The 23,960-nt window shown below is 33.8% G+C and overlaps 1 non-coding gene across 1 annotated transcript; it reads left to right on the top strand.

The window, feature by feature from the left end:
- Positions 1-18,872: 18,872 nt before the first annotated feature.
- LOC129011029 (U6 spliceosomal RNA) lies at positions 18,873-18,977 on the top strand. The gene has a single exon (XR_008493165.1). It is a non-coding gene; the product is annotated as a U6 spliceosomal RNA (small nuclear RNA).
- Positions 18,978-23,960: the final 4,983 nt, after the last annotated feature.

Below are 23,960 nucleotides of genomic sequence, written 5' to 3'. Positions count from 1 at the left end.
AGCTTAAATTTGAAAAATGCATTGCTAGTTTTAAAGGCACAATGTATTCATTAGAGCCTGAAAAAAAAAAAAACCTTCAGTGTGGTTTGATATGTCTTTCTGATGCCTTACTAGTGTATGGTATGATCAAAATAATAAGCTCATCTCAAACACAATACCCATTTTTTTGACATAAAAATAAAATATGTGTGTCTATGCATATATTTATCTAAAGAAAAAAACGAAGCAAGTTTTATAGCATTTTGAATAAATCTTTCTTTTAAAATATGATATTATTATACTGTGCAGTAGATAGTAAGATAAAATGGAAGAAAAAATATTGTTAAGCCTACAAAATATAGAACAATTTTTTGTAAATCCTTCTAAATACATGCACACTCATACACACACACACACAAAGATGTTTTGGAGCAGTGTAGCACAGTTAAAAGAACTGACTATGGCACAGATTGCTTTGTGTTCAAATCCCATTTCTGCCAATTACTTGCTGTATAACTTCAGTTTCTTCATCAGGAAGTGGGCTGACAACAACATGTTCATAATAATTTTGTAAAAAATTTGTCTTTTTGGGATGAGTACTCTTTTATCAAGAAAGAACATCACTATTATTTTCTAACATGCTTTTTCAGTTATCACATAATTAATGTGTATATAAATATATACCTATACTATTTTAATAATGTTCTATCATAAGAGAATATTATGCTTCAGTTTGCAAATGCATTTTATTTTTATTTTTTTCTGATTGATCAGTAATTCATTGTACTTAAGTACGAATTTGGTTAGTTATTGATTATTTGATATTGGTTGAAATCAGGTCTCTAATAACTAGCCAAATTTAATCAATGTTTTTTACATGGTTAGAAAGATAAATATATTCTATTTAATACAAGAAAAACTATATTTATGTCAAATTGTTCGTCCCTTGCATTTTTCAAATGTTCTGTATTCTTGAATGCTTAGTTTTCTCTGCCTTCCCTATAAATTTATGAGGAATATATTTTTAAGTAGCCCACATAATATTTTGGAATTTTTTGTCTATTTGCAATTTTGTTAGATGTAGCTTCTTTATACATGTTAATACTAATTCTATTAGGTGTACTGTATAAAAGTTTAGGATTGTTATATTCTCTTGGTGAATCATTTCTTTTTAAAAATAAATATTAACCTTAATTATCCCCAATAATCTTTATGCTTAATGTTTATATTTTTCTGGTCATAATATGAATACATGAGGTTTCTTTTTGCTGGTGTTAGCCATATGTGTGAATACATTTATATGGGAATATGATATATACACATGTATGTATACATATACATGCATGTAGACAAACATATATAATGCCACAATTAATATTGGGAAATATAACACACATACAAAATAACATATTTCATCTCTTTAAAGAACAAAAATATACTATGCATATATTCACTCACCAGCCTAAAGACAAAGAAATTACTAATATCTTAGAAATAGCTTGTGTATCCACCTGCTTAATCATATCGTACTTGCTCTTTCTAAAATAATCAATTAATTTTATTATTCATTATAATTCTCTATTTACCTTAAAATGTACTATATACGGATAATCACTTTTTTGCAACTTAGATAAATGTGTGTATGTGTGTGCATGTGTGTTTGTAACTTTACATGCTACAATAAATATATTAGGAAACTATACTTGTGACTTAGATAAATGTCTAACTTTACATTTGTGCAATCAAAGGTTGCATACAGACTTAGAGAATTTAATTAACATTGCCAACCTCCTCTCAGAAATACTGAACCAATTTTTACTTTAAAACTATTTTCTGTATAGACAGATGAAAGAGTACTTAAAAATTTATCTCAATCGTACCTAAACTAGCTGAACCCACTAATTCACATTTATCTCTTCATTTATATCATTCTTCAGTTAGCCTTATTGAATACTCTAAATATGTATAATGGTATTAGAAATTAAAAATAATTTTAACAGGTGTCACTTGCCATGGTACTTATACAAATTATAAACAAGAAAAATGATATATAATATTTGTCCAGTTCACTCAGGTAGGTTTCTCTTAAGAGAGGCTACCAATTTTACCAATTTAAATCTTCCTGTAAACTTAATTTCTGGATTCAATGTTAAATAGGAATGGCCTTAGTTGTTCTGGGTTATGTTGTAAAGCCAATAGCAAACCTATTTTATAAATTTAACTGTCCTGTAACCCAGTGATAGGTTGATGCATTAGTTTTCTAGGGCTGCCATAACAAAGTACCACAGCCTGGGTAGAATAAACAACAGAAATTTATTTCCTCACAGTTCTGCAGGCTGGAAGTCCAAGATCAAATTGTCAGCAGGGCTTTTTTCACTCTGTGGCTTCTCTTCCTGGCTTCTGTATGGCAGTCTTCTTCTGGTGTCTTCACATGCGTTCTCTCTGTCTCCAAATTTCCTTTTCTTGTAAGGAAGGAGACCAGGCAGATCGGTATATCCTTAGGGTGAGCCCTATAATACTTCATTTTAACTTAATTATCTCTTTATAGACCTTATCTCCAAATCTGGTTACATTCTGAGGTGATGGGATTTACTCCAAATTTGGTTACATTCAACTTCAACACGTGAATTTTGGGGAGACACATTCAGCCCATGAAAGTTGATACACTTGCAATGGATAGTTTGGAAGAGCAGTGTAGCATGTTTCTACCTCATTCTACCTCATCCTCGCCTAGCTTGCTGCAGTTTCTGACCTAGAAAAATTGTCCTGTATTCTATGACTAGTATTGATATCATAAGGGATTATGACCTTTTATGTGACAGTTGCTTATTTTTTCTTTCCTTAAAATACACACACACACACACACATACACACACATACATTTGCTTAAAGACCATTAAAAATGACTAAGCCCCAGGAACAACTGGATCTGGGAACACAAAAGATGAAGATATTCTCTGCTTTTATTCTGATTATTTTTAAAGACCTCCTTTATTTCTATCTTCTCAATAAAAGAGCAGCTATGCTTCTCTAATATCTGTAGGAGTAAACATGATCTAATGACTCCAGAGACATAACTCACAACTTCAAACACTCTCAGCTTTTGCAATTCTGATATCCCAAGGAAAGTGCATATTTTATACATCTTGGATTAATCAATATTGATAAGAAATCATGTTTATATAAAAATATGAAACTCCTCAAGGAAATAATATAGATGCACTGAGGATAGGGAAAGCTACCAGGAAGGCCAAACAAAACAAAATAACTGAGCAGAAAATCTCATATATTCTATACACACTATATTACATAATAACATGTTTTTCTCATTAGTATCTTGATAGAAAGGTAGAGCAAATCATGACCCCTTCTGACAATGTTATGTAAAAGTGACTGATGTAAACTTATCCCAAGTAGTTTCATCACCCTAAAAAAAAAACAAAAAAACTTTTTATGTTATTATCACGAGGCTTTGACAAGAGCTTGGTCAAAGTATTATTTATGATTTCATCATCACTGGGATAATAGGCAAAATTACTTATTTATGCTGATTGCCATTTGTTGCACTTAAAATGTTCATTTCTGGAGTATATAGGGGTTTTCTATGTTTCTGTTTCAGTAAACATATTCCAGGTTATTTTTTGTGAGGCCTATTTCAATGACTGTAAATTCTTCTCTTTCTTTTTCTCTTTCTGTCCCTTTTTCTTCTCTCCTTTGTCATCAATAAATGCTCTTGTAAACACGATGCCTGGTCAAAGTTTTATTCAAACTCCCTTTAATAACCGAATGCCAGGCATTGGCTTCAAATTAATATTATATAATTAATCTTATAACAAGTCAAAAATTCCTATATCATTTTTTCAAAGTATTAACTTATCCATAAATTAATAGTAGTTTTTAAATTCTGAATATCACTCAGACACAAGTTTAGTGCATAAATTAGCATTGCTACATTTTTTAAAATGTAGAGTAAAATTTTTTTTTAAATAGAAAAATCTTGGGTCATGAAGCTGCCAAGATATCAGATCTTTCATTTTTCCTCGAAATATCCAAACCTGAGTTAAAATTTTTTTCTATTTCATAGCTCCCTATGCAGATTTTTATGACATTTATCATATTACATATTAATTACTGTTACTCTCTTCAACAGTCTTTATGGACATGTCTCTTGAAGGCAATGATTGTATCTCATTCATTGATATGCACATAGTAGAAAATCAATATCTGTTGAATGAATTAATATGTAACTAAATCAATCATGACCTATGTCTAATGACAAAGGTATCCTCTGTTAGATTGCACTATTATTTCCAAAGAATGTTCAATTGGCTTCCTCATCAACCTACTCATTTCGTAAGAGGATTACCAAAACATGACCAATTGCCTTACAATTTCAGTGCATCGTTTGATGGATAAATTGATGTTGTGTTTGGTCCCACAAATCTTGGAGTTGGCCATGAGATATAATTTAGCCAATGGAGTGTGAATGGATACAGTGTGCACTATACTTATTCAGAAGTTTTAAGAGGCATTGTAATTTCTGTCATCTCCTTTTTTTCTTCTCTGACCCAAAGAGAAGCTGATCCTTCTACCTGTGTTCTAGAATGAGAAGACACTGGAGTGGAACTCAACTTTTGGCAGGCAAAAATTATTTTCTCATGTGAATTCCTGCAGTTGTACAGACTTTTGCTAAAACATCAAAGCTAGTTAATTACACACATTCTTAGATAATCACACTGAGACTCATACTTACATGTGCCTGTTTTCCACTTGTAATTTTCACTGAAGAACAATTTTGCCTCTAATTCCTTTTTCTGAGTCATGCAGTAACATTTACACAACATTTATGTATACTAATGTTTTATTGACACATGGCCCACTTCCATTCTGCAGAAGTTTACTACAATATTTTTGTTTCCTTTTCTTTTTAAAAAGATTTTGTGAGTACATAGTAGGTGTATATATTTATAAGGTACATACAATGTGAAATAAGTGCATCATGTAGAATGGGGTAACTATCCCCTCAAGTATTTATCTTTTGAGTTACAAACAATCAAATTATACTCTTACAAATGTACAACGCAAAATGTATAATTAACTTACTATTGACTATAGTCACTCTGTTGTCCTATCAAATAGTAGGTATTATTCATTCTAATTATTATTTTGTAACCACTACCTCCCTCCAACTCCTCCCCACTCCCACCCCCACCCCTAACTACCCTTGCCAGCCACTGGTAATAATTCATGTATTCTCCATGTCCATGAGGTCAATTGTTTTGATTTTTAGATCCCACAAATAAGTGAGAACATGCAATGTCTGTCTCTTTGATCCTCGCTTATTTCACTTAATATAATAATTGCCAGTTCCATCCATGTTGTTGCAAATGACTGGATGCCATTCTTTTTTATGGCTTAATAGTACTTCATTATGTATAAGTATCTCATTTTCTTTATCCATTCATCTGTTAGAAGCAACTTAGGTTGCTTCTAAATCTTAGCTATTGTAAACAGTGTGGCAATAAACATAAAAGTACAGATATCTCTTCTATATACTGATTTCCTTTCTTCTGAATACATACCTAGCAGTGGGATTGCTGGATAATATGGTAGCTCAATTTTTAGTTTTTTGAGGACCCTCTAAACTGTTCTTCATAGTGATTGTACTAATTTACTTCAATTTCCAACTTTCACTTTAAGTTCAGGTGTGGATGTGAAGGATGTGCACGTTTGTTACACAAGTAAATGTGCCATAGTGATTTGCTGCACAGATTATCCCATAACCCAGGTATTAAGCCCCGCATCCATTAGCTATTCCTCTAAATCCTCTTCCTCCTCCCATCCCCATCCCATGACAGGCCCCAGTGTGTGTTGTTCCCCACCGTGTGACCATGTGTTCTTATCATTTAGTTCCCACTTATAAGTGAGAACATGCAGTATTTGGTTTTCTGTTCCTGCATTACTTTGCTAAGGATAATGGCCTCCAGCTGCATTCATATCCCTGAAAAGGACATGATCTCATTTTTATGGCTGCATAGTATTCCTCATGGTGTATACGTACAACATTTTCTTTATCTGGTCTATCATTGATGGGCATTTGGGTTGATTCCATGTCTTTGCTATTGTGAATAGTGCTGCAATAAACATAAGGGGCCTTGTGTCTTTATAAATACAATGTATATTCCTTTGGGTATATACCTGCTACTGGGATTGTTGGGTCGAATGGTATTTCTGCCTGTAGATGTTTGAGGAATCACCACTCTGTCTTCCACAATGGTGGAACTAATTTACACTCCCACCAACAGTGTAAAAGCATTCCTTTTTCTTCATAACCTCATTGACATCTGCTGTTTTTTTGACATTTTATTAATAGCCATTCTGACTGGTATGAGACGGTATCTCACTGTGATTTTGATTTGCACTTCTCTGATGATCGTGATGTTGAGCTTTTTTTTAATGTTTGTTGGCCGCATGTGTGTCTTCTTTTGAGGCATGTCTGTTCATGTCCTTTGCCCACTTTTTAATGGGATCATTTTTTTTTCCTGTTAATTTGTTTAAGTTCCTTATAGATGCTGGATATTAGACCTTTGTCAGATGGATAGATTGCAAAAATTGTTTCTCATTCTGTAGATTGTCTGTTTACTCTGTTGATATTTTCTCTTGCTGTGCAGAAGCTCTGTATTTTAAGTAGGTCCCACTTGTCAATCTTTGTTTTAGTTGCAATTGCTTTTGGCATCTTTGTCATGAAATCTTTGCCCATACCTATGTCCTGAATGGTGTGCCTAGGTGTCTTTCCAGGGTTTTTATAGTTTCGGGTTTTACATTTAAGTCTTTAACCCATCTTGAGTTGATTTTTGTAAGGAAGAGGTCCAGTTTCAATTTTCTGCATATGCCTAGCCAGTTCTCCCAGCACCATTTATTAAATAGAAAGTCCTTTCCCCATTGCTTATTTTTGTCAGGTTTGTCAAAGATCAGATGGTTGCTAGTGTGTGGTCTTATTTCTTGGTTCTCTGTTCTGTTCAATTGGTCTATTTGTCTGTTCTTGTATCAGTACCACAGCATTTATTGTTGCCTGCCTTTTGAACATAAGCCACTTTAACTGAGGTGAGATTATATCTCACTGTAGTGTTGATTTGGATTTCTCTGATGCTCAGTGATGGTGAGCATCTTTTCACATGCCTGTTTGCCATTTGTATGTCTCTTTCTGATAAATATCTCTTCAAATATTTTGCCTATTTTTGATTGGATTATTAAAATTTTTCCTATGGAGTTGTTGGAGCTCCTTGTATATTCTGATTATTAATCTGTCAGACGGGCAGCTTACAAATATTTTCTCCCATTCTGTGGGTTGCCTCTTTACTTTGTTGATTGTCTCCTTTTCTGTGAAGAAGTTTTTAGCTTGATGTGGTATTTGTTCAGTTTTGCTTTGACTGCCTGTGCTTCTGGGTTATATCTCAAGAAATTTTTGTCCAGACCAATGTCCTGGAGATTTTCCCCAATGTTTTATTGTAGTAGTTTCATATTTTGAGGTCTTATATTTAAGTAGTTAATTCATTTGGATTTGATTTTTGTATATGGCAAGAAATGAGTGTCTAGTTTCATTTTTTGTATATGAATATCCAGTTTTTTCAGCACTGTGTATTGAAGAGACTAACTTTTCCCCAGTGCACATTCTTGGCAACTTTGTTGAAAATAAGTTCACTATGGATATATGAATTTAATTCTTGTTTCTCTATTCTATTCCACTGTTTTTTTTTTTTTTTGGTCTGTTTTTATGCAGCACTATGTTGTTTTGGTTACTACAGCTCTTTAGTATAATGTGAAATCAGGTATGCGATTCCTCCAGTTTGTTCTTTTTGCTTAGGATAGTTTCGGCTATTCTGTGTCCTTTGTGGTTTCATATAAAATTTAGACTTTTTTTCCTATTCCTATGAAGAATGTCATTGGTATTTTGATAGAGAGGGCACTGAATCTGTAGATTGCTTTGGATAATATGACATTTTTTAACAATATTGATTCCTCCAATCCATGAAAATAAAATATTTGTTCAATTTTTTGTGTCCTCTTAAAGTTTTCATTATAGAGATCTTTCACTTATTTGGTTAATTCCTAGGTATTTAATTTTATGTGTGGCTATTGTAAATGAGATTACTTTTTCATTTTTTTTACAGATTGCTCATATGGATTGGCATGTAGAAATGCAGATTGGTATTTAGAAATGCCACTCATTTTTGTATGTTGATTTTGTGTCCTGCAACTTTACTGAATTTGTTTATCAGTTCTAATAGTTTTCCTGTGGTGTCTTTGGGTTTTCTCAAATATAAGATCACGTCATCTTCAGAAAAAAATAATTTGACTGCTTCCTTTCCAATTTGGATGCCCTTTATATCTTTCTCTTGCCTGATTGTTCTACCCAGAACTTTCAGGACTATATTGAATAACAATAGTGACAGTGGGCATCCTTTTTTTGTTCCAGATCTCAAAGAAAAAGCTTTCAGATTTTCCCATTTGGTATGATACTAGCTGTGAGTCTGTCATATATGGCTTTTATTATGTTCAGATATGTTCCTCCTATCATCAGTTTTTGGGGGGTTTTATTATGAAGGGATGTTGAATTTTGTCAGATGCTTTTTCAGCATCAGTTGAAATGATTACATGGATTTTATCCTTCATTCTGTTGACATGATGGATCACTTTAATTCATTTGTATATTTAACCATCCTTGCATAACAGGAATAAATCCCACATGGTCATGATGAATGATCTTTCTGATGTATTGTTGAATTCAGTTTGCTAATATTTTGTTGAGGATTTTTACATCAATATTAATCAGAGATATCTACCTGTATTTTTCTTTTTTTAATGTGTCTTTCTCTGGTTTTGGTATCTGGGTAATACTGACCTCATAGAATGAATTGGAAAGTATTCCCTCATCCTCTATTATTCAGAATAGTTTGAGTAGGGTTGGTGTTAGTTCTTCTTTAAATGTTTGGTAGAATTCAACAGTGAAGCCAGCAAGTCTTGGGCTTTTCTTTAGTGGGAGAGTTTTTAGTGGGAGAGTTTTTATCACAAATTTGATCTCATTACTTGCTATTGATCTGTTCAGATTTTGAATTTCTTCCTGGTTCAATCACGGTCGGTCATATGTGTGTAGGAATTTGTCCATTTTTTGGGTATATTTTTCTTTTTTTTTATTATACTTTAAGTTTTAGGGTACATGTGCACAATGTGCAGGTTTGTTACATATGTTTACATGTGCCATGTTGGTGTGCTGCACCCATTAACTTGTCATTTAACATTAGGTATATCTCCTAATGCTATCTCTCCCCTCTCCCCCCACCCCACAACAGGCCCCGTTGTGTGATGTTCCCCTTCCTGTGTCCATGTGTTCTCATTGTTCAATTCCCACCTATGAGTGAGAACATGCGGTGTTTGGTTTTTTGTCCTTGTGATAGTTTGCTGAGAATGATGGTTTCCAGCTTCATCCATGTCCTTACTTACTGTCATATAGTTGCTCATAGTAACCATTAATTATCCTTTGCATTTCTGCAGTATCAGTTGTTATTTCCGCTTTTACATTTCTGATTTAATCTATTTGTGTCTTCTCGCTTTTTTCCTTAGTGGTCTTACTATAGCTTTGCCAATTTTGTTTAGCCTTTCAAAATATCAACTTTTTGTTTCATTGATCTTCTGTATTTTTTTTTCATTTGAGTTTCATTTATTTTTGCTCTGATTTTTGTTATTTCTTTTCTTCTACTGATTTTGGGTTTTGTTTGCTCTTGTTTTTCTATTTCTTTAAGATGCATCATTAGATTGTTTATTTCAAGTTTTTTTTCTCTTTTTTGATGTAAGCACTTGTAGCTATACACTTCCCTGAGTACTGCTTTTGTTGTATCCCATAAGTTTGGGTATGTTGTGTTTTCACTATCTTTTGTTTCAAAATTTTTTTCAATTTCTTCTTTAATTTATTCTTTGACCAACTGTTCATTCAGGAGCATATTGTTTAATTTCCATGTATTTTTATTGTTTCCAAAATTCTTCCATTATTAATTTCCAGTTTCATTTATGCTGGTCAGAGATGTTGCTTGATATTATTTAAATTACTTTGAATATTTTAAGACTTGTTTTGGGAGCTAACATATGGTCTGTCCTTGAGAATGACCAATCCTTGAGAAAACACAAGATACCCAAAAAATGTGTATTCTGAGACATTAGATTTTTTTTGTAAATATTTATTAGATCTATTTGATCTATAGTGCAGATTAAGTCTAATGTTTCTTCATTGATTTTTCTATCTAGAATATCTGTCCAATGATGAAAGTGGGATGTTGAAGTCTCTAGTTATTATTGTACTGGGACCTACCTCTCTCTTTAGCTCTAATAATATTTCCTTTATATATCTGGGTGCTCCAGTGTTGGGTGCATATATATTTAAAATTGTTATATCCCTTGCTGAACTGACACATTTATAATTATACAGTAACCATCTTTATCTCTTCTTATAGTTTTTGTCTTGAAATCCATGTTTTTTTGATATAAGTATAGCTACTTCTGCTCTCTTTTGTTTTCCATTGACATAGAATATCTTTTTCCATCTCTTTGTTTTCAGTTTATGTGTGCCTATAGAGGTGAAGTGTTTTTATGTCTTTTGATTGGAGAGTTGGGTCCACATACATTCAATATTATTATTGATAAGTAAGGAATTACTTCTGCCATATTGTTATTTGTTTTCTGGTTGTGTTGTGGTCTTCTCTTCCTTCTTGTTTTCCTTCCTATCTTCCTCTAGCGAAGTTGATTGTCTCTGATGATATGATTTAGGTTTTGGCTTTTTGTTTTTGTGCCTCCATTGCATGATTTTTTGGTTTGAGGTTACTATGAGGCTTGCAAATGCTGTCTTGTAACTAATTGTTTTAACCTGAAAATGACTAAACACTGTTTGCATAAACAAACAAGCAAAAAAAAAACCTAATAGTAAAAACTCTACTGCTTAACTTAGTCTCTCTGTTTTTTAACTTTCTGTTGTTTCTGTGTATATCTTATTGTACTGACTATATTTTGAAAAGTTGTTGTAGTTACTGTTTGATTGGTTTATTATTTAGTCTTTCTTTTTACAATGAGTAGTTTACACACCACAGTTCTGATATTATAATGTTTTGTGTTTTTCTGTGTACTTACTATCACCGGTGAGTTTTGTACCTTCAGGTGATCACTCATTAATGTCATTTTCTTTCTAATTGAAGTACTCCCTTTAGCATTTCTTGTAGCTCAGTTCTGTTGTTGATGAAATCCCTCAGCTTCTGTTTGTCTGGGAAGATCTTTATTTCCCCTCATGTTTGAAGGATATTTTTGCCAGATGTACTATTCTAAAGTATGTTTTTTCTCCAGTGCTTTAAATATGTCATGCCACTTTTTCTTGGCCTGTAAGGTTTCCACTGAAATGTCTGCTGCCAGATGTATGGGAACTGCACTGTATGTTTCGTTTTTTCTCCCTGCTTTTAGAATTCTTTCTTTATCCTTAATCTTTGGGAAAAATTAAATGCCTTGAGATAGTCTTCTTTGAGTTAAATCTGCTTAGTGTTTTATAAGCTTCTTGTACTTGGATATTGATAACTTTAGGTCTGAGAAATCTTGTCAGTTTTTCTTTGAATAAGCATTCTAACCTTATCTCTTTCTCTACCTCCTTTTTAAGGCTCTTATATTTGCCCTTTTGAGGATATTTTCTACATCCTGTATGCATGCTTCATTATTTTTTATTCTGTTTTCTTTTGTCTCTTCTTACTGTATATTTTCAAATAGCCTGTATTCAAGCTCACTAATTCTTTCTTCCACTTGTTTAATTTTGCTCTTAAAGGACTTTGATGCATTCTTTACTATGCCAGTTGCATTTTTCAGCTCCAGAATTTCTGCCTGATTTTTTTTAAAGTATTTCAATTTATTTGTTAAATTTATCTGATAGAATTCTGAAATTCTTCTCTGTGTTATGTTGAATTTCTTTGAGTTTCCTCAAAACAGCTATTTTGAATTAGTTGGCTGAAACATCTTTGTTTCTCCAGGCTTGGTCCTTGATTCCTTATTTAGTTCATTTGTTGAGGTCATGTTTTCCTGAATGGTGTTGATGCTAGCAGATGTTCTTCAGTGTCTGGATATTGAAGAGTTAGATATTTATTGTATTCTTCACTGTCTGGGCTTATTTGTGGCCATCATTCTTGGGAAGGCTTTCCAGATATTTGAATGAACTTGGGTGTTTTGATCTAAGCTGCATTTGTTTTAGAGGGCACCCAATACCTGAGAATGCTGTGGTTCTTGCACACTCATAGAAATACTACCTTAATGGTCTTAGACAAAATCTGGCAGAATTCTCAGGCAGATACTCAGGTTTCCTTCTCTTACTTTCTCCCAGCGTCTCTGTGTCTGTTCTGAGCCACGTAAAGCTGGGGGTGAAGTGACACAAACACCACTGTAGCCACCCCTACTGTGACTGTGCTGGGTCAGACCTGAAGCCAGCAGAGAAGTGGGTCTCATCCAAGGCCTGATGTAACCACTTCCAGGCTTACTACCTATGTTTAGTCTAGGCCCTGGGGCTCTACAATCAGCTGGTGGCAAGGCCAGCCAGACCTATGTCCTTCCTTTCAGGGCAGCAAGGGCCCCCAGGCCCTGGGTGGGTACAGAGGTGCCATTCAGTAGTCAGGGACTGGAGTCAAAACTTTAGAAGTCTACCTGGTGTTTTATTGTATTGCAGCTGAGCTGGCACTGAAACTGCAAGTTACAGTACTTCCCACTCTTCCCTCTGCTTTCCAAAGGCAGAGGAGCTTCACCTCATAGCCACACCCACCCACCCACTGCAGGCCATGAGGAGTACTGCATGACTACTGCAGATGTTCCCTTAAGGCTCAAGGGCTCTAAAGTCAGGTTGTGGAGAATGTTGTCTGGCCTGGGATTCACCCTTCAGGGTAGTATGCTTTCCTCTGGCCCACAGGAGGTCCAGAAATGCTGTCCAAGATTCAAGTCCTGGAATTGAGGACCCCAAGAGCCTGCTTAGTTCTTTATCCCTCTATGGCTATGCTAGTACTTGAAGCTAGCAAACTTCTTAGGCTCACCCAAGGCCCTTGATATAGTACCTGGGTATTGCTATTAGTTCTTTGGGGCCCAACGGCTGTTCAGTGAGCAGGTAATAAATGCTGCCAGGTCTGGGTCCTTTCCTTCAAGGCAGCATGTTCCCTTCTAGCCCAGGGTGTGTCTAGAAAACTTATCTGGGAGCTCAGGCCTGGAATGGTGGCCTCATATTTGACCAGTGCCCTATCCTGTTGTGGCTGAACTAGTATCCTAGGTGCAATACAAAATTCTCACCATTCTTTCTCTCCTCTCCTCAAGTTGAAGGAAGGAGCCCCATGCTGAGGGGCTTGGGAATGAAAGTTGCCAGCACTCCCTTGCCTGCCCCAACTGGTATCTCAGTGTGTCACGTGCCCCCCAGTTCACTGTCTCTGGGTCTAGTTCAGCACTAGGACTCACCTAAGATTTGCAGTCCTTATGGCCTAGACTGCCTTTCAAGTTCACTTGGAGACACAGAGCACTATTATAGCCCTTGATGGTGAGGTTTGCAGGAACTTAAGTTTGGATGACTGGGACTGGTGATTTGCCTCTGGCTAGGCTTGGTTTAAATGTTCCCTCCATGTGCGGGCGTCAGCTGAGTTTGGTCTTGTTTTCCATTACTCTCTAACAGGGCACCACTGAGTTCAATGCCTCACAATTGCTGTCTTCTCCTTCCCTCAGCACCCAGAGATACTCTCTGCATCATGCAGCAGCTGCCAAGGGTGGAAAAGGTGATGTTGGCAATTCAGGACTGTTTTTTCTATCTCTACAAGGCCTCTTTAAATGATATGAAGTTAAAATTATGTACTATGCGTGCTTACCTGATTTTGGGTGCTTATGAAGGTTTTTTTTTTAATTTTAATTTTAATTTTTTTTTCCTGTGTAGATAGTTGTTTAATGGGTGTCCTTGTGATGGGGGATGATGTGTGGAAACTTCTATTTTACCATCTTGTTCCCTGTACTATTTTTCAAGATGCTGTCACTTTATCTTTCATAAGTCTTTCAGTCACTGCCTTCATCTCCATCACCTTTACATATCCACATCTACTGTTGCTATCTTCACTCTTGCCCTAGAAAAATTCAGTATAGTTTAGTCTAAAACGTTAATAAATTATTTTATCACTGGAGTGTAAAATATAAATTTATTCATTATTTATTAATTTTCTCAATAAACATTTCTGAGAAACTGTTTTCCAGAAAACAGGCTGCACATACAGAATAATTACTAAGAGAGAAAAAGCATCTCAGAATATGCAGGGTTTTTTTTTTTTTTAAGCAACAGGGTGTGATATTTTAAATAACCATTCCATTTATGTTATCTTGCATTATTCACTTCATCACTCCTATAAAGCCATAAATTTCAAGCAGGAAGCAGCTGACACATTTCTTGTCATTTAGTAAACCCATGATTGTACCTCCTTATGTGATCAGCCACTTAATTGCACTACTTTACAAAAGCGTCTCCACAGAAAGAGTTTCATCTGAAGTATTTTAAAAACCTCTTTAAAAAATGATCACGCTCAAATAACTAGATATTTAAAATTTAGGGGAAAAGGTATTTAGAGTTCTACCCTCATCCCAATTGGATTGCCTCAATGATCATCTGAAATTGTTATTTGAATTCTTAAATCTAAGCATAACTTCTTTGGTGTTATTTTTAACATATTTCTAAAATCATTATTATTAATACTATTAGAGACTTTGCCTTGTGCAAACAAACAGCAATGAATGATTTTATTGTTCTAAAACAATTCTTTCTGGTTGAGGGGGGTGGGCGGACCTGAGGCTAGTAATATCTCTGTAGCTGCAAAAACCTCTGTTTAGATCTGTTTGATGTCTACATGAAAGTTTTGAATAAATTATCCAAATAATAGCATATATTTTCTTGACTGACAAGTGTAAGTGTAGTGCCCACACACAGTTCTTATGGGTGAAGAGCCTTATATGTACAACATAGGCATGTTTAGAATTTGCAAACAGAAGTTTACCAATGACAATTTGAAAATACATTGCTTTCTTGTGATAATAATTATAAATTATTTTATCTCTAAAATATAGGTATAGATATGTAATAAATGTGGTATTTTAATTGTTTTCATTTGTTTTTCCTTTAAAGATAAAAACTTTTATTAAATATAGGAAATGTATTACAATATATGATATACTATCTTAGAATACAGGAAAAATGTCTATATATGCTTTTTGCGCTACTCTTTTGTCTTGATAATACACTTTTGCAAGACTCACTATAGATTCAAAAACATACTTTCAGTCTTTCACTTATGATGAGGATGTAGAAAATCACCAGAGACAGATGTTTCCAGCCTAACAATGATAGCAAGCTAGGGAAGCTAAACCATCAGATATCTTTTCAACACATAAGAGAGTTACTGAAGCAAAGGATTTAAAATTAACTAAATTTCAGAAAGTTGGAAGTCTTTCTTAGAAGATTCTCACAGCTGTATTCATCCCTGGTAGAGAGATGGGAATATTCATAACCCAGGGGAATTATCTTAAGGATGAAAAACTCAATAAATTGCTCAAATAGTCCAGAAATAGAAACACATATATTTGGCAAAATAATTGAAAAGATACTCCAACAAAGAAGACACATAAATTGCCAATAATTCCATAATAAGATGCTCAGCATAATTGTTGGACTCGTCATTCTTTTTTAGTAATTCTAGTGAGTGAGAAAATGGATCAGAAGGTGGTTTTAATTTGCATTCTTCTTCTGATCAATAATGCTTTTCATGTGTTTTTTGACCTATAGATCTTATTTCTTAAAGTGTCCATTCAAGTCTTTTGACCATTGTGTTTGTTGTATTGTCTGCCTTTTTATTGTTGGCTTATTTAGGTCTTTATATCTTCTGCACATGGGTTCTTTGAAATACAAATACGTGTATATTTATGTAGCATATATTATACATGTTAGTTACATATGTACAGCAAATTATTCTAGGCTGAAGTTTGCTTATTCATTTTCTTAATGCTATCTTTTGACAAAAATTTTTTTCTTTTTATTAAGTACAAATCATTTTTTTATGGTCAAAACTTTTTTAGATATTTTATCTATGAAAACTTTGCCTATCTTGTTTATAAAGATATTCTTTATGTATTCTAATATACTTCTTTGTAGAATTGTTATAAGTCTAACTTTTACTTTTTAGCCTATAATCTATCTTAAATTAACTTTTTATGTATGGAATCAAGAGTTGGTTCATTTTTTTCCTGCACCATTTTTGAGAAAATTAATTTTTTTCCATTGATTTTATTGTTTCTTTGTTGAAAATCAAAGTAGAGAGACAATGTTGAAAACTCAGAGAACTCATAAATATCTCACCCTAGTGGAAAGTCTACGTTAGCTCCAGAGTAAAACCTTTCTTAGACCAACCTTAATAAGCTTAAAAACAACTGAAAAGGATCAAGCTAGTCCATGATTAGTTTAACTATGAGTTAAGATAAAATTCAATACTCATTGAGAAAACACAATATTAAGACACTAAAAAGCATAAGATTTATAATTCATCAAATCTATATTCCTAATGCATGAGAAGCAGAAAATTTTGATTCACAACCAAGATAAAAATCAATACACATAGATTTAGAACTGACAGACATCATAGGAAGTGCAGAAAAGAACTTAAACACTTATTATAAATACTATACGTAGACTCCATAAATTAAAAATATAGCGAGAAAGAAAAAGGAAACTACTGAAAACAAACCAAATACAATTTCTGGAGCTGAAAAATACATTATCTGAAGAAGAAAAAAAATGAGATGGGATTAACAATAGATTTGATATAGCAAAAAAAGTGTTCAGTAAATTTAAAGCTATTCCCACAAACATCATTTAAGCAGAAGCACAGCAGAAGGAAAAGCCTGAAATAAAAATAAATCAAACATCAGTGACAGGGAGCATTATAGCTCAGTTTAATGTATAATAGGTTTATGAGAAATAAAGAGGGCAGAAACAAAAAAATAAGAGAAAATAATGTCCAAACATTTTAAAAATTTAATAACTACAAACTCACAGATCTAATTTTCTAAACAAATCCTGAATAGGATAAGCACAATGAAAACCACACCACACAAATCATTATAAAATCTGTAAAATCCAATAATACATAAAAATCAAAAATAGGCAAAAATAAATGTGAAAACAAAATTTTAAAAATTACATTTTTTCTCAGCAGAAATAATGCAGTAACAAAAAATAGCTTGACTTAAAGAATGCAAATAAGCAACAATTTTTAAAAACATTAGAGTATTATGCACAAAAAATACCCTTTAAAAATTCAGATATAATAAAATATTTTTCAGACAAAACTAAGCTGAGAGAATTTATTACCAGAAGTTTTTTTTGCAACAAGAAATGTTAAAGTCAATTTTTCAGGTTGAAGGAAAATTATACTAGATATAAAGTTATATACAAAGATATAATAAAAAAATTCAAAAATGGTAAATTTGAGTAAATATAACCAAAGAACTTTCTTACATTTAATTTTAAAGCAAAAATAATAATAGTATTTATTTTTTAAAAAGTCAAACTAAAATTTACTACACAAAGGAATGTGTACAGTTTCAAAGTTCTAATATTGTTGATTGATATAGTATCTTTAAATATAGACTGTGGTAATCTAAAGATTCTTATTTTAAACTCTAGAGCAATGACTAAAAATACAAAACTAAGAGGCATAGCTAATAGCTAAGAGTGGAGGTAAAATTAAGCCATAAGAATTCTTGATTCAGTCAGAGGTAGCAGAAAAAATAAAAACTAACAAAGAACAGATGGAGCAAATAAAATAATAGACATATCCTCATTACATTACAGGTAAATTGTTTAAACACTCCAATTAAAAGGAGGAAATTGTCTGGTTTGATTTTTAAAAGCAAAATTCAATTGTATTCTTTTACAGGAATTACACAAGACAAAGATAGCTTAAAACTAGAAAGACATAGTAAGAGATCATAAAAATGACAGTTATTAGAGGCCTGTAGTTACTATATTATTATAAGGCAAACTAGAACCTAGAATGAGGAATATTTTAAGAGACAAAAACATATTTAATGATAATAATATGTATACTTCATTAATAGTACATAATTGTTAAATGCATGTGCATCTAAGAGAACATCAACCCACATTAAACAATATGTTTAAAATAAAAGGAGAAATAGACAAATCTGCAACTGTAAATAGAAATGTCAACATCTCTCTCAGGGTTGATATGACGAGTTGAAAAAAATATGCGAAACAACAACTGTCAGAACTGAAAATGAACACAGACAAATACAAAATTACAGTTTGAGACTTCAACACCCCTCTCTGTAAGAATGTTGAAACCTGAACTATTAACTAAAGGGATGTAATTAACCTTAGAATACTATCCTTAATAAAGTGGAGTGCATATTATTTTTCTTGCACAGATGGAATATTCACCACTCAGACTATATACTGTAACAGAAAACACACACACTTAGTATGTTTTAAATATTGAAACCAAAGTACTACTCAGATAAACATACAATTAAATTAGAAATCAGTTTATAAGATACCTAAAATGTTCACAAAACAGTTCTAAATAACTCATGGCTTAAAGAAAAATTATAAACAAAATTACAGATTTTTTAATAAAAATTGAATGATAAAAATATTGATCTATCTTACATATCAAAATGCAAAATATAGCTTAAGCAGAGGGAATACATTGTTTTAAATGCTTATATAGTAAAAAAGAATGATCTTAAAGAAGAGACATCACTACAGATATTAGAGGCATAAGAAATGTAATAAAGTCGTGCAATTTGGTAACCATACACTAAAGTTGGATTGATACAGAGACAATTAGTATGGCTTCTGTGTAAGGATACACACAAATTTGTGGAGAATGTTCTATATCTTTGAGAACTCACACAGGCCACATGGAAAATATTAGTCTTTGATATAATTAAAAATGGTATTATTCTTTCATATTTTCCAATTTTTTGTTGTTAGTTGATATAGAGTTGGTTTATATATGAATATTTATTTTTAGAACAGTTTTAGACTTCTAGAGAAAATTCAAAGATAGTTTTAAAAGTTGCCATATATCCCTCAACCAGTTTTTCCTATTAATAACACTTTACATTAGTGTCATACATTAATTGGGATTGATGAGCCAATAGTGAGGCACTATTAGATAAAATTCATACTTCATTAAGATTTTCTTAGTTTTCACCTAATGTTTTTTTCTGCTTCCAGATCCTAACCAAGATATCACATTACATTTAATTGTCATGTTCCCTTAGTCTCCTCTTGGTTGTAATTGTTTCTTAAATTCTCTTTGTTTTTGATGATCCTGGCAGCATTGAGGAGTACTACTCATCAAGTATTTTGTAGAATGTCCCTCTATTAGCATTTATTTGATTTTTTTTTCTTTTTTCCTGATTAGATGGAGGTTATGGGTATGGGGGAGAAAGTCCACATAGGTAAAGTGCGATCATTTTAATCACATCTTATTGAGCATATGCATTCCTAGCAATATGACATCACTGTTGATATGACAAAGATTCTTTCCTTAACCAAACTAGACAAACTCCTCTGAGACCTATATCTGATTAAGCTTGAACCTTAGCCTATAAAAATTAGATTCTAAACACAAATGATTTCATCCACCTTTGCATTTTACATTAAAAGACAAAGACTAGCATAGTCTCTAACAGCAGGAGGCTGCATCTCTAGAATTACCCTAAACTCTTTAAAGTGTCGACCTGAGAAAGCTTAAGTCTGCTCTTCCCTGAAAAGGTCATATATGCAAAGTGACCTTCAAATGCCCAAGGGGCCAAACAACCAAAGAAGGAGGCAGATAAATCCAGTTTGTTGGTATTGGTGGTTTTATTGATGGAACTTGCTGTCAGAAATGGGGTCTTGGGTGGCAGCAAGACAGGTAGATCTCTGCACCATTATTCCCCAGACCCAGTGCTTATATCCCATAGGGAAAGAGTATACCTGCTCTAGTAAGACAATTAAAGGCAACCCAACAGGAAAGATGGTATGTGCATGATAGCCTATACTTTGTGATAACATTAAGGTTGACATATGTTTACACCAGAGACAGTAAATAAAGCAGAAACCAGGAGGCATTCCCAGGGATAGGGGTAATTAGAAGTCAACATGGTGGATTAGCTCCAAGGCAGAGTCACCTTTTTCTCCACAGCTACAAAAAAAATTTGTTTCTTCTAGCCAACATCTGACTATACATCCCAACCACTCTTCGTAGATCATTTACTAAAAAGGGCTTAAATGGGAATCTTTTCTCTTTACCTTTCAAATGTATATGTGATGTGTCTCCTTCAACTCAGGAATGTCTTTCTCAAGGACCTGAAAGCCATCGTTTTTTTCAATGGAATCAACCAGGAGGGATAGAGCCTCTGTCTCCCACTCTCTGTGGGAGGATGGAATTCTAACTTCAGTAATTGATTGCCAGCTAATAGACAAAGCTGGCCTAATCATAATTCACACTAACCAACTCTTCATATGTTTGTTTTTACTTCCTTGACTTTACTGAGCCCTGTCTGCACCCTCTCTTTACTCTCTCATTCTCACTTTAAAGTACCCAGTGACCTCTGTATAAATCAAAGATGAGCTCAGTCCACACTAACCCCTCTTTCCAGTGAATAGTAAATTACTAATTAAAATCTGTCCTTACCACTTTAGCTAGTATCTGGCTTTGTTCATCTTTCACTGATAGCACTTTGATCACTTCACTGAAATAGTGTTTATAAAGTTTTCTGAGTGTAAAGTTAGTCTTTTCTCCCCTCCTTTCCACATCGTACCCTTGGGAAGGAAGTCACTATACACAGCCCACATTTAAGGAGTAGGGAATTATATTTCACCTTCATGAGAGTGATAGATCAATATAAATTGGAAATCCTCTGCATAGGAGATTTGTCTCTTCTCGCGAATATTTATTTGTTCACTCATGTATTTATATCAATATGGACCCCTTCACATTGATTTTGCACTTTGGTTTATAATCTAATACTATGTATTTTACTTATTTAGTTTTTGCTTACATTGTTTCAGTTTTGGTTCTGTGTCCATCTGACATACTCCCATTATCAGGGGTGGTATTTGTTAGTTTGAGTACTTCTTTGCTTTTATTTTTGGCACTATAAGATGCTCCAGACTCATCTTCTATATTTTTTGTTCCAGTCCTAGAATCAGTCACTTTTTAAGAAGTTCTGTTTTCTTTTATTGGACAATGGTATTTGAAACCAAGATCTGGGAGCTAGGTGTGCATACCATTGACTTGTATATTGGCCTTCTAGCCCTTGAATTGGCTAATCACAGATATTAGTTCTGGAATATTTCATGTGTATTCCTTAGAATTTTCAACACAAATAACCATATTGTCTGTCATAAGTTCTTTGTAGATTCTGTATATTAGCCCTTTGTCAGATGTATAGGTTGCAAAAATTTTCTCCAATTCTGCAGGTTGCCTGTTAACTCTGATGATAGTTTCTTTTGCTGTACAGAAGCTCTTTAGTTTAATTAGATCCCATTTGTCAGTTTTGGCTTTTGTTGTCATTGCTTTTGGTGTTTTAGACATGAAGTCTTTGCCCATGTCTATGTTCTGAATGGTATTGCCCAGGTTTTCCTCTAGGGGTTTTATGATTTTAGGTCTTATGTTTAAGTCTTTAATCCATCTTGAGCTAATTTTTGTATAATGTGTAAGGAAGGGGTCCAGTTTTAGTTTTCTGCATATGGCTAGCCAGTTTTCCCAACACCGTTGATTAAATAGAGAATCTCTTCCCCCTTGCTTGTTTGTGTCAGGTTTGTCAAAGATCAGATGGTTGTAGATAAGTGCTGTTATTTCTGAGGCCTCTGTTCTGTTCCATTGGTCTATATATCTGTTTTGGTACCAGCACAATGCTGTTTTGGTTACTGTAGCCTTGTAGTATAATTTGAAATCAGGTAGCATGATGCCTCCAGCTGTGTACTTTTTGCTTAGGATTGTCTTGGCTATGTGGGTTCATTTTTGGTTCTATATGAAGTTTAAAGCAGTTTTTTCCAATTATTTGAAGAAAGTCAGTGGTAGCTTGAAGGAGATAGCATTGAATCTATAAATAACTTTGGGCAGTATGGCAATTTTCACAATATTGATTCTTCCTATCCATGAGTATGGAATGTTTTTCCATTTGTTCGTGTCCTCTTTTATTTCCTTGAGCAATGTTTTGCAGTTCTCCTTGAAAAGGTCCTTCACATCCCTTGTAAGTTGTATTCCTAGGTATTTTATTCTCTTAGTAGCAATTGTGGATGGGAGTTCACTCATGATTTGGCTCTCTGCTTATCTGTTATTGGTGTATAGGAATGCTTGTGATTTTTCACATTGATTTTGTATCCTTAGACTTTGCTGAAGTTGCTTATCTGCTTAAGGAGATTTGGGGCTGAGATGACTGAGTTTTCTATATATATACAATCATGTCATCAGCAGACAGAGGCAATTTGACTTCCTCTCTTTCTATATGAATACACGTTATTCTTTCTCTTGCCTGATTGCCCTGGCCAGGACTTCCATTGCTATGTTAAATAGGAGTGGGGAGAGAGGGCATCCTTGTCTTGTGCTGGTTTTCATGGGGAATGCTTCCAGTTTTTGCCCATTCAGTATGATATTGTCTGTGGGTTTGTCATAAATAGCTCTTATTATTTTGAGATACATTCCATTGATACCTAGTTTATTGAGAGTTTTTAGCATGAAGGAGTGTTGAATTTTGTCAAAGGCCTTTTCTGCATCTATTGAGATAATTATGTGGATCTTGTTATTGGTTCTGTTTATGTGATGGATTATGTTTATTGATTTGCGAATGTTGAACCAGCCTTCCATCTCAGGTATGAAACTGACTTGATCATGGCAGATAAGCTTTTTGATGTGCTGCTGAATTCAGTTTGCCAGTATTTTACTGAGGATTTTTGCATTGATGTTCATCAGGGATATTGGCCTGAATTTTTCCTTTTTTGTGGTGTCTCTACCAGGTTTTGGTATCAGGATGATGTTGGCCTCACAAAAATGAGTTCGGGAGGATTCCCTCTTTTTCTATTGTTTGGAATAGTTTCAGAAGGAATGGTACCAGCTCCTCTTTGTACCTCTGGTGGAATTCAGCTGTGAATCCATCTGCTCCTGGACTTCTTTTGGTTGGTAGGCTATTAATTACTGTCTCAATTTCAGAACTTGTCATTGACCTATTCAGGGATTCTACTTCTTCCTGATTTAGACTTGGGAGGGCATATGTGTCCAGGAGTTTCGCTATTTCTTCTAGGTTTTCTAATTTATTTGCATGGTGATGTTTATAGTATTCTCTGATGGTAGTTTGTATTTCTGTGGGATCAGTGATGAAATCCCCTATATCATTTTTTATTGCATCTATTTTATTCTTTTATCTTTTCTTCTTTATTAGTCTGGCTAGCGGTCTATTTTGTTAATCTTTTCAAAAAACCAGCTCCTGGATTCATTGATTTTTTGAAGTGTTTTTCGTGTCTCTATCACCTTCAGTTCTGCTCTGATCTTAGTTATTTCTTGTCTTCTGCTAGCTTTTGAATTTTTTTGCTGTTGTTTTTCTAGTTCTTTTAATTTTGATATTAAAGTGTTGATTTTCGATCTTTCCCACTTTCTCCTGTGGGCATTTAGTGCTACAAATTTTCCTCTAAACACTGTTTTAGCAGTGTCCAAGTGATCCTGGTACATTGTGTCTTTGTTCTCATTGGTTTCAAAGAACTTATTTATTTCTGCCTTAATTTCGTTATTTCCCTAGTAGTAATTCAGGAGCAGGTTGTTCAGTTTCCAGGTAGTTGTACAGTTTTGAGTGAGTTTCTTAATCCTGAGTTCTCATTTGATTGCAGTGTGGTC

This window comes from Pongo pygmaeus, chromosome 10, assembly GCF_028885625.2.
Source record: "Pongo pygmaeus isolate AG05252 chromosome 10, NHGRI_mPonPyg2-v2.0_pri, whole genome shotgun sequence".
Lineage (NCBI taxonomy): Eukaryota > Metazoa > Chordata > Mammalia > Primates > Hominidae > Pongo > Pongo pygmaeus.
This window is presented reverse-complemented; position numbering and strand designations above follow the sequence as displayed.